This window comes from Lepidothrix coronata, unplaced genomic scaffold, assembly GCF_001604755.1.
Source record: "Lepidothrix coronata isolate B3197 unplaced genomic scaffold, Lepidothrix_coronata-1.0 Scaffold93, whole genome shotgun sequence".
NCBI lineage: Eukaryota > Metazoa > Chordata > Aves > Passeriformes > Pipridae > Lepidothrix > Lepidothrix coronata.
The window spans coordinates 73,098-86,331 of record NW_016690273.1 but is presented as its reverse complement, the minus strand read 5'-3'; the positions used below and the strand labels follow the sequence as shown (position 1 = coordinate 86,331).

Below are 13,234 nucleotides of genomic sequence, written 5' to 3'. Positions count from 1 at the left end.
CATTTAATTAAAGGTGAATCAAATTCAAGTATCTAACTCATCTCAAGGTTTCTGCATTTTTTTTTTCTCATCTTTCCAGCATAACCAATCCATTCTCATTGCATGTCTTTGAAAGGTCCAAAAATTTCTCAGAAGAAAAATCCTTTTACTTACCAATTCCTTAACCTGGCTGTGATTCAAAACAGTGATTTTTACATCACCCCTGCATTATCCCTTTTCCAGAAAAAGGTAGGTATGGGAAGAATGACTTCAAGACATTTCTTTTTTTTTTTTTCCCCCATAATCCCTGGATGAAGGTTCCTGGATAAGTTATAACAGCTCAATCACTTCTCTAAATTGTGCTTAACTGTGGTGGAACCAAGGGGAATGCTCCACAGCCAAGAGTTATTGGAGAGCAGCAAGCTCTGATTAGGCCCTGTTTGCCCCCTGGCAAAGCTTGTATGTCGGACTTATGTATGTGTATGTCCTTTCTGTCAGCTGGTGCTAGCTTTTCCATGCCAGGAATATTTCTGTTAGGTATCCAGGTCTTCCTGCTGTTGGAGTGGCACAGAGGGAGTAGATTGTGACAGGGTAATTTTCTAGATAGCTATTAGAAAAATTTGCCAGGCTGTACTCTGGATGCTGCTTTATTCTGAAAAATGTATTTTACTGTACTGCAATAGTTGTTTTGTTTTTTTTTTTTTTTATATACTGGTTTTCTGCACATGCACACATCTTTCATGACACATCTAGAACACTGGTCAAATTCGTGTCATCTGAGTAGAGTTGCCTAATTCAGGGGTGTGGGTTTACCTGTTGCATCAGGTTGGTGAGGACTGAGCAAGGAAAGGCTGTCCTCTACAGCAGCGTGGGTGCTTGGGGTCTTCTGGAAATTTTATGCAAAAAAACCCCAATTAGTGAAAGGAGTGTGTTCTCTGCCAGTGCAGTTGACTTTTATTGCCCTTCTGTGACAAATTAGAGCTGTGAACTTGTGAACTTCGCTAAAATTTTAAATGGTGTGTCAAGGTATCATAAGCTGTTATTATACTGACACTGAATTGGGTATGGTGGTGCAGGTGCTTTGTAGTCTTTAAAATGGATGTCTCATTGCACAGCTGTCCCTCAGTCTTGAGAGACTGAGCTCACTGAGCTCTTCTGATCCTTAGTACTTGTCTCCTCTTCTACAATGAGTGGAGAGAGAACAGTCATACTCAACCACTTGTACTAAATTACCTTCTGAAATTTTCTTCACTGACTATACAGGGAGAGAGGGACTCAAATGTGTGTGTTACAGCCCTAAAAACAGGTGGACTTATTTTCTTTCCTAAGATAATGAAAGCTTGTCTTGATTTGAAACATCTGAAGTCTGAATGGCAATCTGAGGCCTCTTACATCCAGCTCTTGCTGTTCCCTGGGACCCCAATGGTGGCCTGATTTATGTACCTGGTTGTGCGTGTGACTAAAATTGGTACTGAGACGAATCATGTGCCACTCTGTCTCTTGAGGTATCATATTTTTTTATAACCCCACTTTGTTCCTTTGGATAAAATTCATTTACTGGGGGATTTTGTCAGATTTAATTGAAAATCCTAAGGGATTCAAAGTAACTGCTCTTTGCTACTGGTGCTTTGTTTATAATGCAGCATCCCAAAGCTGCTATCACAAATAAAATTACACAGTGGCAAATCACTTAAGTAAACCTGTTTTTTCTTTTTTTTTTTTTTTTCCTAATTCAGAAAGCTGGATTGTCATGTTCTTTTTACAAAATTATAGAAGTAGCTGTTTAAAAAAGAACCTACAGTACAATGAAGGCATCTGTTCCATTTCCATTTTACTTCCCCACACTAGATAACGTCGAAAACAAAGATGCTATTTTTCTCCCTTGTTTGTCATCAGACAGGATAAAACGCCTATTACTTTTAATTTCATCATTGTTTCTCTGTAATCAAAAGAGAAACAATGTTTAAATTAAGAACTTCAGCACTCCCATCCTGATTCACAGAGCTGTACAAAGCTGGTATTTTGCTGACTAGTTATTTTAACAGGAGCTGTCATTAGATTTCCCCACGCACAAAGACTGCCTAGGAAACAAGGTCTCCCGGTATGTAACTACTAGTGAAGGTAATGATTGTCTTGCAGGGTTGTTTTTTTTTCTCTTTCAGTGACAATTTTGAACAAGTACCCAGGCAACTGTGAATTACTGAATATGTGTGCGTGCTGATATTACTTTAGAATCATAGAACCATAGAATTGTTTGGGTTGGAAGGGACCTTTAAAGATCATCTAATCTCACCTCCTGCCATAGATGGGGACATCTGTCACTGAATCAAGTTGCTTAAACCTTCATCCAACCAGTGATGGATCATCTGCAGCTTCTCTGGGCAAACTGTTGCAGTATCTTACCACCCTCATCATAAAAAAAAAAAAAAATCATCTTTATGTCCTATCTATACCTACCCTCTCCCAGTTTAAAATTGTTCTCCTAAATTGAAATCTGTCACTACAGATGCTGGTAGAAAACTTCCCTCTGTCTTTCTGATAAACTTCCTTTGTATATTGAAAGGCTGCAATAAGGTCTCTCTGCAGACTTCTCCAGGTTGAACAACCCCAACTCTCTCAGCCTGTTTTCACCTCGCCTAGGGGGGGTGTTCCAGTTCAATATCTTTAATTTGTTATTTATTTTGTTATTAACCATCACCCCCCTCATCATGAGATAACAAATACCACCTACCCAACTGCCTTCCACTATGATTCCATTGCTCATATACCCTGAAATTTGGCTTCCTTTGGTTGAATCTCCCAGCAATAGAAATCACTCAGAAGATCACATGTCTACAAGAACTTTGAAGCACAAGATGTTACTGAGTACTTTTTGTCTGCATTTCACCTTTTATCTTAAAAATGGACCAAAAGCACATTTCTCCAGCAGTTCTCTACTTCATCAGTTGAAGGTCTGTGCAGTCCTGGCATTGAGGCTGACTGAAAAGTGATTGGAGTTCAACAGGAAAACTCAGCTTACATTTTGTTTCACAGAGTTGTCTCATGAAGGAAACAAACATATTAGGAAAAAAATCCATATCCATATCAGCATTGTGTGATTTAGCATACAACTAAATGTATGCTAAATGTATAAGATGTACTAAATGTATAAGATGTGCACAACTTGCTGTGAAATTCCAAACTGCCTCATAAATTGCTTTGAAGAAAAACAGAATTTTTTTTTTTTTTTTAATATAAAGCCATGCCATTTATACCTAAAGCCCACCTATGCTTTCTTCCTGACTTTTATTTAATGCTGGATGCTTAGGAAAGAAGAGAAGTTATACATAAATATCAGAAACAATACAAGAATAAGGTGATCACTCTTGGCTGTGCACATTTCCTCTGACTATTTTAACTCTGTCTCATTTCCATCTGCTGTCTCCTTGAAGAGCTAAAGTTCATTTATATTTACAGTAATTATTGAGAGACCATTAAGCACTTCTTATAATATTTTAAGGCTTATGCCTATTTAATTTTTTTTTTATTTTATTTTAACAGATTCTTTTGAAGATGGGCTGACTAAACTGGTATCTGACACTCGAAATGGTGAGTGCACACTGTGTTTATAAAACACAGTTACATCTACTGGTTCTGTGTGTTCCTAGTAATTCCTAACATCCCACCTGACCACAGCAGAATGTCAGGGTGGTGTTGTTAGAGAAGAATCCACAGTGACTCTCGAGTACCTCTCCAAAATGTTGGTAAGAAATAAAACTCTCTACGGATCTCTCTGTCTCTCTTTCTTTGCAACAACTATTCCTAGTGGTAGCTTTTGCTAATTTGCTTGGTACAGTGATTTGACCAAGTGGTCTTTAAGGATCAGATCCATAGATCACTGGAGGCTGAAGAACTATTCTGAGAAAATACTGATATGTGCTTGTCCTTATGTCCACATGCTACTGTGTTTTTCCTTTGCACTCTCTCGTATTCTGCCTGGGGCTTCCATTGTTGGACACCTGGGAGTAGGGTGGGGCCCTACATGTGTTGGTTCAAGGTTCAGCACTTCAGGCTCATGTGTTTGAAGTGCCACACAAGCAGATATCATATAGGGAAACCTACCTATTACTGCAGAGAATCCTTTTATGAATTATTATAAGGGTTTCTAATATTCAATTTCTGATGCACTGGTACTGTTGTGTATGAACAGAAATCTTCACTCTACTTCATTTTGGATACAGTTTTATTATTCTCTGCTCATGTAGAGGGACTTTCATTCACCTCACTGACTCAATTACATAGTGATATTTTCTTTTCTGCTTAACTAAATCATTATTCAAGGTGGATGGCTTCTAAATGTATTCCAATTTACGTGCTGGGAAAGAAATTATTTACATCCAGACTAACAAGAAACTTGGGCATTGTTTGACTAAGCACAGCAACGCAAGGGCCCAGACTATAAATTTAGCAAGCCAGAGCAGGCAGCTCATATGCATATACAGTGAATAAGGTGAGTTGGATGCCCGGGGCTGAATCACAATAGCCATCACACCGATGCTTACACTTGTCAAGAAGCAGCGCTGAAGAAAGGAGAGTGTTTGAGAGCCTACTTGTCTCCTGGCCTGGAAGAGCCAGATTAGTCTATACACTGACCTCAGAGCTTTTTTTCTATGTTTTATATATCTAGGCAGAGCAGTTTATATCTGTGACCAGGCTACCTCATAGTGCTGTGCTGTAGGAAATGAATTTTGAAAAAGAATGTCGGCATTTCCTTACGTCACCAAAAAGATAACTTTACACGACAAGGAAGAAATGTTAAGAATATGTGTACCTGTAACCTGACAACACTTTCGGTAGACAGATCTGACATAATATTCAGCAGATTGCTGTCAAATTTGGGTGCTGGGAGATTATTTCTGGATTCTGTACTCCTGTACAGCACGTAGGACTGGAGTGGTGGAATTCTTCTGTAACTGCATAACGTAAGCATCCTTTGTGAACAGTAAAGGCAGATACTGGTCATAGGTTAAAGCCTTAGAAATCAAGGTGACCACCTTCAAAAGGAGCTGCTTCTGCAACAAATGAACCTGCACTTTATGCTCTACCTAATTAATTGGAAGCTTGCAATGTTCTTTCAGACCTGATGTTGGAGAGGGATGGCCATTAGGCATACAAATCAGCATGTGGTGATCAGGGTTATAAGGCAGGTCACCCACTTGCACTGCAATGGAAAATGAATTTTCTTTCAACCCTCTTCTCAAGCACTGGAAATTCCCAAGTGGACCCAGACCAGGGCCAATTTATCTCATTAATCAGAGATCCCATGACTTTTTATACCTCGTTATAGATGCCACAATGTCCTTAGTGGAGTGTGCTGGTTTTGGCTGGGGTAGAGTTAATTTGCTTCCCAGTAGCTGGTGTGGGGCTGTGTTTTGGATTGTGCTGGAAAGGGTGTTGGTAACACAGAGATATTTTTGTTATTGCTGAGCAGGGCTTGCAAAGAGCCGAGGCCTTTTGTGCTTCTTTTAGCAACTCACCAGTGAGTGGGCTGGGGGTGCACGAGAATGTGGGAGGAGACACAGCTGGGACTGTTGACCCCCCCAACCACAGGGATATTCCGGACCATATGGCATCATGCTCACTGTATGAAGCTGGGGGAAGAAGGAGGGAAGAGGGGGACGTTTGGAGTGTTACATTTGCCTTCCCAAGTCATCATTACACCTGATGGAGCCTTGCTTTCCTGGGGCTGTCAGAACACCTGCCTGCCCGTGGGAATTGGTGACAGGATTCCTTGCTTTCCTTTGCTTGTGTGTGCAGCTTTTGCTTTCCCTATTAAACTGTCTTTGTGTCGACACAGGAGTTTTTCTCACTTTTGCCTTTCTGATTCTCTACCCTGAGGAGAATCATCTCCCACCAGGGGCAGGTTGAGGAAGAGTGAGCAAGTGGCTGTGTGGGGCTTGGTCACAGCTGGGCTTAAATCACAGCAGTATTATTTTGTACTTTCTTATTAGCATCCTTTGCCCTTCCTTATCCCCACTTGGCAAAATCTCCACTTGACTATTATCAGTAAGATGTCAGCAGACTCAGCTCCATTAGATTTATGGAAAGAGAAAGCTGTGACCATTCCGAGCCCCATCAACATTTTGAGATACAAGTTATTCACTTCTTTACCCATACAAGGTAATATCTCTTAATATTTTTTATAGTTTCTTAACCTTGCTGTAATATTTCTGATGCACAGGAGAAGGAGAACATGCAACTCACTGCTGTATGTGTTCCAAAATTCCCATAGACATGCAAAGCCATGAAATACAGCTCCAAAATACTGCATTTTCTCAAGTAGGAAGGTCAGATAAATTTTAATCTTTATTTTGCATCACTTGATAATGTTAACATTTTCTAAATATAGCACCTGCTGAAGCAGTTTAGTATTTAAAAAAATATTTCTTGGAAACGATAGGTTTAAATTTGGAGTAACCCTTGCCAATATATATACACATGTTAAAATTTGGCTGGTTTTTAATTATTTAGTTCATTGGCAAGATCATCTTCACTGACTTTGTAAGTTCATAAAGCAATGTATTTATAGTTTACTTTTGCCTTATGTCTTTCCTCACTAAGTTTAGTAAGATGTGGCCTCCCTTCCCTATGAAGAACATCAGTTGGGAACTGACAAATTCACCTTTCTGTTGTGTTCCTTTGAAACATTGCAGAGTGTAAATTCTTCTGTCCTTTTGTTCATCTTCTCCCTCACACTGTTACTGTTCCCTTCTTGTTCTTGCTTTCAGTCTCTTTCTTTGGTTCTTCTGCTTCCCTATTCTGTGAGGTTGCAAAAGTGATGATTTTATGTTTGGAGATATTTTTTTTTTTCAGCTTAAAAGACAGCATGAATATCCTTGTCTACCTGAAAATTTCTAGCAAAAGAAAGGAAAAGCAAATATAACCACAAAAAATTTAGTGGAGTCCTACTGGAAGAATTTAACCCAGGATTCTGCATGACTTAAGAACAAAGGACAATGAAGAAACTATTGGCATCGATAATTGTTACATTTCATTTTTACTCTATAATAGAGGGCTATAATTCATTCCTTAGCCTAATTTTTTAAACAAAATTAACATAAAAAATAATAAGCTATGAAAATAACTGATATGCAGAGGTACTTTTATATTATTCTTTGCAATCCCGGGTAAGCAGGCAAAATTGTTTGAAATTAATATCTAAACTACATGATTTTATGATCCAGAAGTACTACTGATAACTAAGGCTGAAATCTAAACTAAGAGGCTAGGAAATCTTAAAATATTACTTTGTCTTTTCACCTCCTTGTGTCTCTCTTCATCATCCCCCCTCTTCACCCTGCGTGAAGCAACATACCTGTGCAATGATTTGTGGATGGTTGTGAGTGATGGGTGGTGTTGCCACTGTTGGATTTGTCACTGGTAATTTGCTTGTGTGCTGCTGGAGAACAAGGCCTTTCTCCTTCTCTCACGCTTTTTATCTGTGTGTGTGTGTGTATCTGTTCTACATCACGTAATTTACCTAGTCTGGAAAAGTGAAGAAGTGAAGGTAGATGGCTGATGCAAGCATTGTAGAGAAATCATGCTTCAAACGAGTGGATCCAGAAAAGCTAAGAGCATCTCATTATCCCATTCATATGTTCCACTGATTTGGGGCTTTGAAAGACATTTAGCTTGCTGAGTTGGATATAGATTTGCTGTAACAGGAACGGCACTGCCTTATATTTTGACACTTGCAGACTTTAATCAAATGGGATAATCTTATAGTTGTGCTTTCTCTAAAATTCTGACCCTTTAGCTTGGGCCATCAGCCTTTTAAGGTCGTTAGTATTATATAATCTTGTTGCTAGACCTGGAGATTTTCTGTTTTTTATAAATATCATTTCAGTGCTACCATTCCCAGATATCATCGTGCTTTTCTGGGACAACAGATACTCTGTAGATGGTGGAAAAGACTAAGCACGTATTGGCTCCAGTAGTGTAAGTGAGGAAGAGACAAAATTCAAGTGCAGCTGTCATCGGGTATTAAAAATCTGGAGATGGAGAGCAAAGCATTGAGTGGTAAGGGTTTAGCCATATTCCAAATACTGGCTTTTTCTACTATAGATATCTTGGCCTTTATGTCCTCAGAGAGAAATTCTCAGCAGGATCTTCTCTTTAAGAGTAGCTTCCTTTTAAATGGGCTCTTACTTCCATGTTGTCTTGTTAATACTGTCTGGAGATTCTTCTTTCTTCTTTAGCTGTATGGATAAATATTTAATATGTGGATGAATCTGGAATAATAACTTCTGCCAAAAGCATAAGATGTCAATATCAGCCAGGTTTCAGTTTTTTAACAGCATCATCCCAACAACAGACTGTGGTCTTTTCCCAATATATTCTTTGATGGCGAACAGCACATAAGGGAAAACAATTTCTGGATGCTCTTTAATTAGAGTGACTGATGTTTTCACTGAGGTTTGCAGACAGTGCTGACACTTCAGTGTGCTTTTCTGAGGCAATAGCTCAGTGACAATTGACGGGGAAACAACATCTGCAATACTGAGAAGTAATATATTTCTCTACTTCTGATATTTCTGTGAGCCTTACAGCTCGATCTCAAGGTCACAAAGCCCAAGTTCTGTTGCCACAAATACAGAACTGACTGCTAGAGTTTAGGGCTCTGCATAAAACTCAAGCCACCGTCCTGTTTCAACAAGGCTTTCCAAATTTAGTTGGCATGGCTGCTGCTGTTGATAGCAGCCTTCAGGTCTGTGTCAGGCCTGTGACACAGAGTGAAGAGTGTGCTTCAATCCCTTCCTCTCCCTTCCCCAAGAACAGTCCTTTGCTCCTGAAAGCCAGAACTGCTGCACACTCCATCTCTGCAGGCTACAGACACCTCAGTTGGAACCTGTTTCCTTCCCAGTGCTGCTACAGCAGCTACACAAATAACATCCTCTGCGATTTGCCTTTTAGCTTTTCCTCTGTTCTACTGCACAGTCACAAGTTTGGATCATAGAGCTTTTATTTTCCCCGCTTTCAGTCCACACATTCCTGTAAATCTGGGCTGCAACACTGTGCCTTCCAACACAAGCTTCACCTCCACGTAGACACACTTTTTATTTCACAGCACTTGGGGCTTGCTCCTGCAGAACAAGCAGGTCCCTGGGCAGAAGCTTGGGAACTGGACTGGGCTGTTCAGGGACTAACTGGATTATGGGCAAATTGTGAAGCCTGCAGGTGGAGGCTCCCATAGTGGCAGAACAGGAACCAGCATCTGGATAGTTCTACCCTGACTTTGTGGCTGATTTGTGGTTTGGAATAAACTGTGTCTCAACAAACTCCTGTAGCTACAGCTCCTGTTCTTACACTCCTCACCAACCAATACTCCTCCACCAGCTGGAGTGACCAGTAGTGTCTGTAATGCTTACGGCTAAAATTAAGCAGAATTTGGGGATAAATAATTGCTAAAAAAAAAAAAGGTTAAAGAAAATAATTTGCCCTGAATCTGTTGAAATGTTCAAGCTTAAAAAAGTGATTTATTTTTTTTCCCTAGGAAGTGGAGCATTTTGTCTCATCATTCTCAGATAAAATGTTTTGATGTTTAGTTTTGAAACAACAAAGACATGTATCTTCTGATTCATGTTTTTAATTGGCATAAACGATTTCTTTCTGAAAGAACACTGAGATCTTGACTATTTGATTTTCTCTAAGGATAAGTCTTCATTCACTGCTAAGTCTGTTAGGAATCTCCTTGAGTTGCACGATGTCTGCTGTGATACAGCGCTGAAGTCTCTGTTACTCTGATCTACCATATGCTTATTTACTCTGCAAAAAATCTGTTACTAACTTCATGCTCAGAAGCATCCTTTGTCTCTATGCTAATTCACTTCTTGGCTACTTAACTGGCACAGTGAGAGTCAGTTGCAATGGATTTTATAGAGACTGGAAACCAGACTGAGGCCCACATTTGATTTTGCATGAGCCATTCTAAGGGAGGTAGAGGTCTAATAGCGAATAAGGTTTTGGGGAGTTGAGTGTTTTTCTCACTTGGAAGTATTTTAATACAAAAAAAAAAAATGAAATTTTGGCCCCCAAAAACTCGCTGAACACAAAAGTATGAATAAGTAGGTTAGAAATACTTTTAACATCCCACTGTCAGTAGTTAATGTTTTCATTCTTTTGTCAGACACACGCATTATGCTCTATCTCATGGTGATCCCACATGGTTCTTAAGGACCCTTTCTATTAAGTATTTGTCCTATCAATTCTGTCAGAGGCAAATTAATCTCTTTATAATGAATAGAGTTTCTCTTTTGGGTCAGGAAAGCTAGAGCAATATTTAAGAAGACATGGTACCATTCCTTCACATACATATGTCATAAAAAGTGATAATTATAAGCCATATTGAGGATAGATTTAAAATAACTTCAATATAGGAGCCTCATATTTTTCAAGATGTGTGAAAGCTGAAGTTATTCACCGCAGACTAACTGATTGGGCCACTTAGTTTCATTTTAAATTTTAGATCTAAGAACTACTTTTAAAATAAAGCAGACTGAGTTTGGGATGCGATGTCAGAAGTAAGAATCACACCAAAAGCTTGTGTGAATAAAGGTGACATTAAGGTGTCTTTGTATGACTCAGGTGGTTGCTTGGGCACTGACTCTGCTCCTGTAATTGCCAAGAGAAGTCTCGGTGCTGATGAAGGAGAATGAATGATACAGCTGAAGGTGAAGTAAAATGGTACAAGAAAGATTTAGTCTTAAATTAGTGTAGCTACTAGGAAGTAGGAAAGGCACAAATACCCAGTTAATCTATTTAAAACTCTTCCAGCTCCAGAGTCTTTCAAATCACAGTCTTAAAAATGGGTGCTCTATAAGCAACAATGAGGAATCAGCTCCCAGAGCTACTTCAATAAAAATGAGCAAGAACTGTGTCAATCTCCTCAAGTTTTAAAATTTCCAATGCCATTGTGTTTAAATTCAGAAATTTTTGGATGCTTCTGGGAGAAACTATCATTAACAAAATGTAGACTACATTAAGCATGGCAGGGAGCAGTTTGATCTCTTTATGCAGACTCGATTATATTCTTGTTAGGCACTTATTCATGCTGAAGCTTTTTCTGCAGAAATGCCTGCTATCGTAACAGCATGTTTAAACTGATATGCCTCTGAATCTTACAACAGGAAAAAGCAACTCAGTAGTGAGTAGGCTTTGAAGTTTTGTAAGGCCTCCTGTGTGTTTATGACTACCTGTCTAGATATATTTATACAGAAGTAGCACTAAACTTTATTCTTATGTGCATCCTGTTGTTAATTTAAAACCCGAGACTTTTGGAAGTTTCCTAGTCACTAATGCAATCCTGTATTCAGGGGGATAAAAATGGGCACGAATGATGTAGCAAAATCCCAGAGGACACATGACAAATCCATAAAAGTATTTTCTGATGGAATTTGTATCTTTCCCTATGTGCAGAGACACTTTATATGACTGAGATTAGTCCTTTGTTTGCATTTTTTAGTTTAGGAACTAGAAAAAGTGAGGCTATGTTGTGAAAATGTGAGTTGCTTTGTGAGCTGTAGGTTAATTGACTCTTGAGTGTTCTGTGCTATTGTCTTCAACCTGAAAGACAGAGGTGCTCTGGCAATGCAGTTGTTTCCAACAGAATTTTGCCAGTTCATATAAAATTAAAGCTAGTGGAGAAGATTCACTGCTGTCCATTCAATTACCTTCCCCAGGCATGTGGCTGGGCCTAGTTCATGGCACACAGTGCAAGGCAGCTCTGACCTCCCTTTCGATGCAGTTGGGGTGTTGAGACTGAACATCAGGGTCTTCTACTTTATTGACCAGGAAAGACAACAAGTTTGAATAGGAGAAAACCTCTCTCTCCTTCCCACATTAGAAGGTTATAAACAAAAAAAAAATTATAAACAAAAAAAATTTATTATGTATCTCATCCCTCTTTGTTTCCATCGATGCCTCTCTCCTGCTCATATACACTTTCTTGACCATTTTCAATGTCTTCCCTGCTCTCAACTTTGAACTCAAACAAATCATCTTTGATTTCAACATGGAAAATGAAATATGGAGTTTTTTAAAACTCTGAACTGCAGCTCCTGGTTTTACCTGGTACCATTCTGCCTAAATCCACTGTTGTGCCTAGACTACATTATTTTCTGTAGTAATTACAGCATGATTGCTATTCTAGAGCCACTTTGAATATACAGACTTCAAATGGTCTTCAAAGGGCTTGTTTGCTAATATATCAAGCAGCTGTGAATGCCCTACTCCCACTGTGACCAAAGAACTATATTAACTTCTCTGATAATACTCCTTGCTAGTGGTAGGTGCCCTTCGATTGTGTCTAGGACAAGCATTTCTCCTTTTTGTTGATAGCACACCTGGTCACCCACTGCAAACAATGCTCAGCCAATCCTCCATTAAGTCTTTAGGCATCCATCCTGGTTTTGACACCCAGCAATTATTCCAGTGGGCAGCTGTTCCTTCGGCATTGTTTTATGCTTGGGAATCACATATGGTGGCAATTTCATACCATCTGCTAACGCTGCCAACACGACCGCAATGCATGTTTTTTCACTGCCCAAAGTTTTTTTATGATGACAAATTCCGTGCCTGTTTTTTTTTTTTTTTTCAGTGGTGAAGCTGGGTGGTGTGTCGAAACAAACTGGAGTCTCGTTGGCATTGCCCAGTTGGCTCAGCAAGTAATTGTGATCTCTGCATAATCCAATCACACACTGCAGGAATGCATTGATTTTTCGAGTTGGAAAGTAGGTGTAGGTATAACAAAGTTCCTCACTGTAGGCAGAATCTATTGTGCCCCATCATTTGTACACATCGACTACTACTTGCCTTGAATTCTCTCCGTGCAGTGTTTTGTGCTTGTGCTATTTCTTGATCTTTCTGTTTAATGATTTCCTATATAAATGGATTTCTGTCTTTTCTTGGGATATGCAACAGTTCTACAACTTATTCTTCTACTTTGTGAAATTTCTATTTTGGGTGCATTTATACATATTATAAGTTAAATATTTATATATATTTTATATGTCCTCCCACCACCACATATCTTTTTATTTTTTTTATTTTTTTTTTTCACAAGAGGTACCACCAAGCTTCAAATATGCATTTTGATCCCTTCCCTGTTGCACTCATTTTCCTCATCTCCGTATGATCTGCTATTTCACACATAAGATTCAGGGAGATTTATAAAACTGTGAAAGATCACTGTGGCTTTCTGAGTTACAGTACCTCGCAC

General features: G+C 39.1%; 1 long non-coding RNA gene across 1 annotated transcript; it reads left to right on the top strand.

Annotated features, from left to right (window-relative positions):
* The first annotated feature begins 209 nt into the window (after window positions 1-209).
* On the top strand, window positions 210-12,714 carry LOC108500718. Its single transcript, XR_001875970.1, has 3 exons — window positions 210-228; window positions 3,520-3,567; window positions 12,614-12,714. It is a non-coding gene; the product is annotated as an uncharacterized LOC108500718 (long non-coding RNA).
* Window positions 12,715-13,234: the final 520 nt, after the last annotated feature.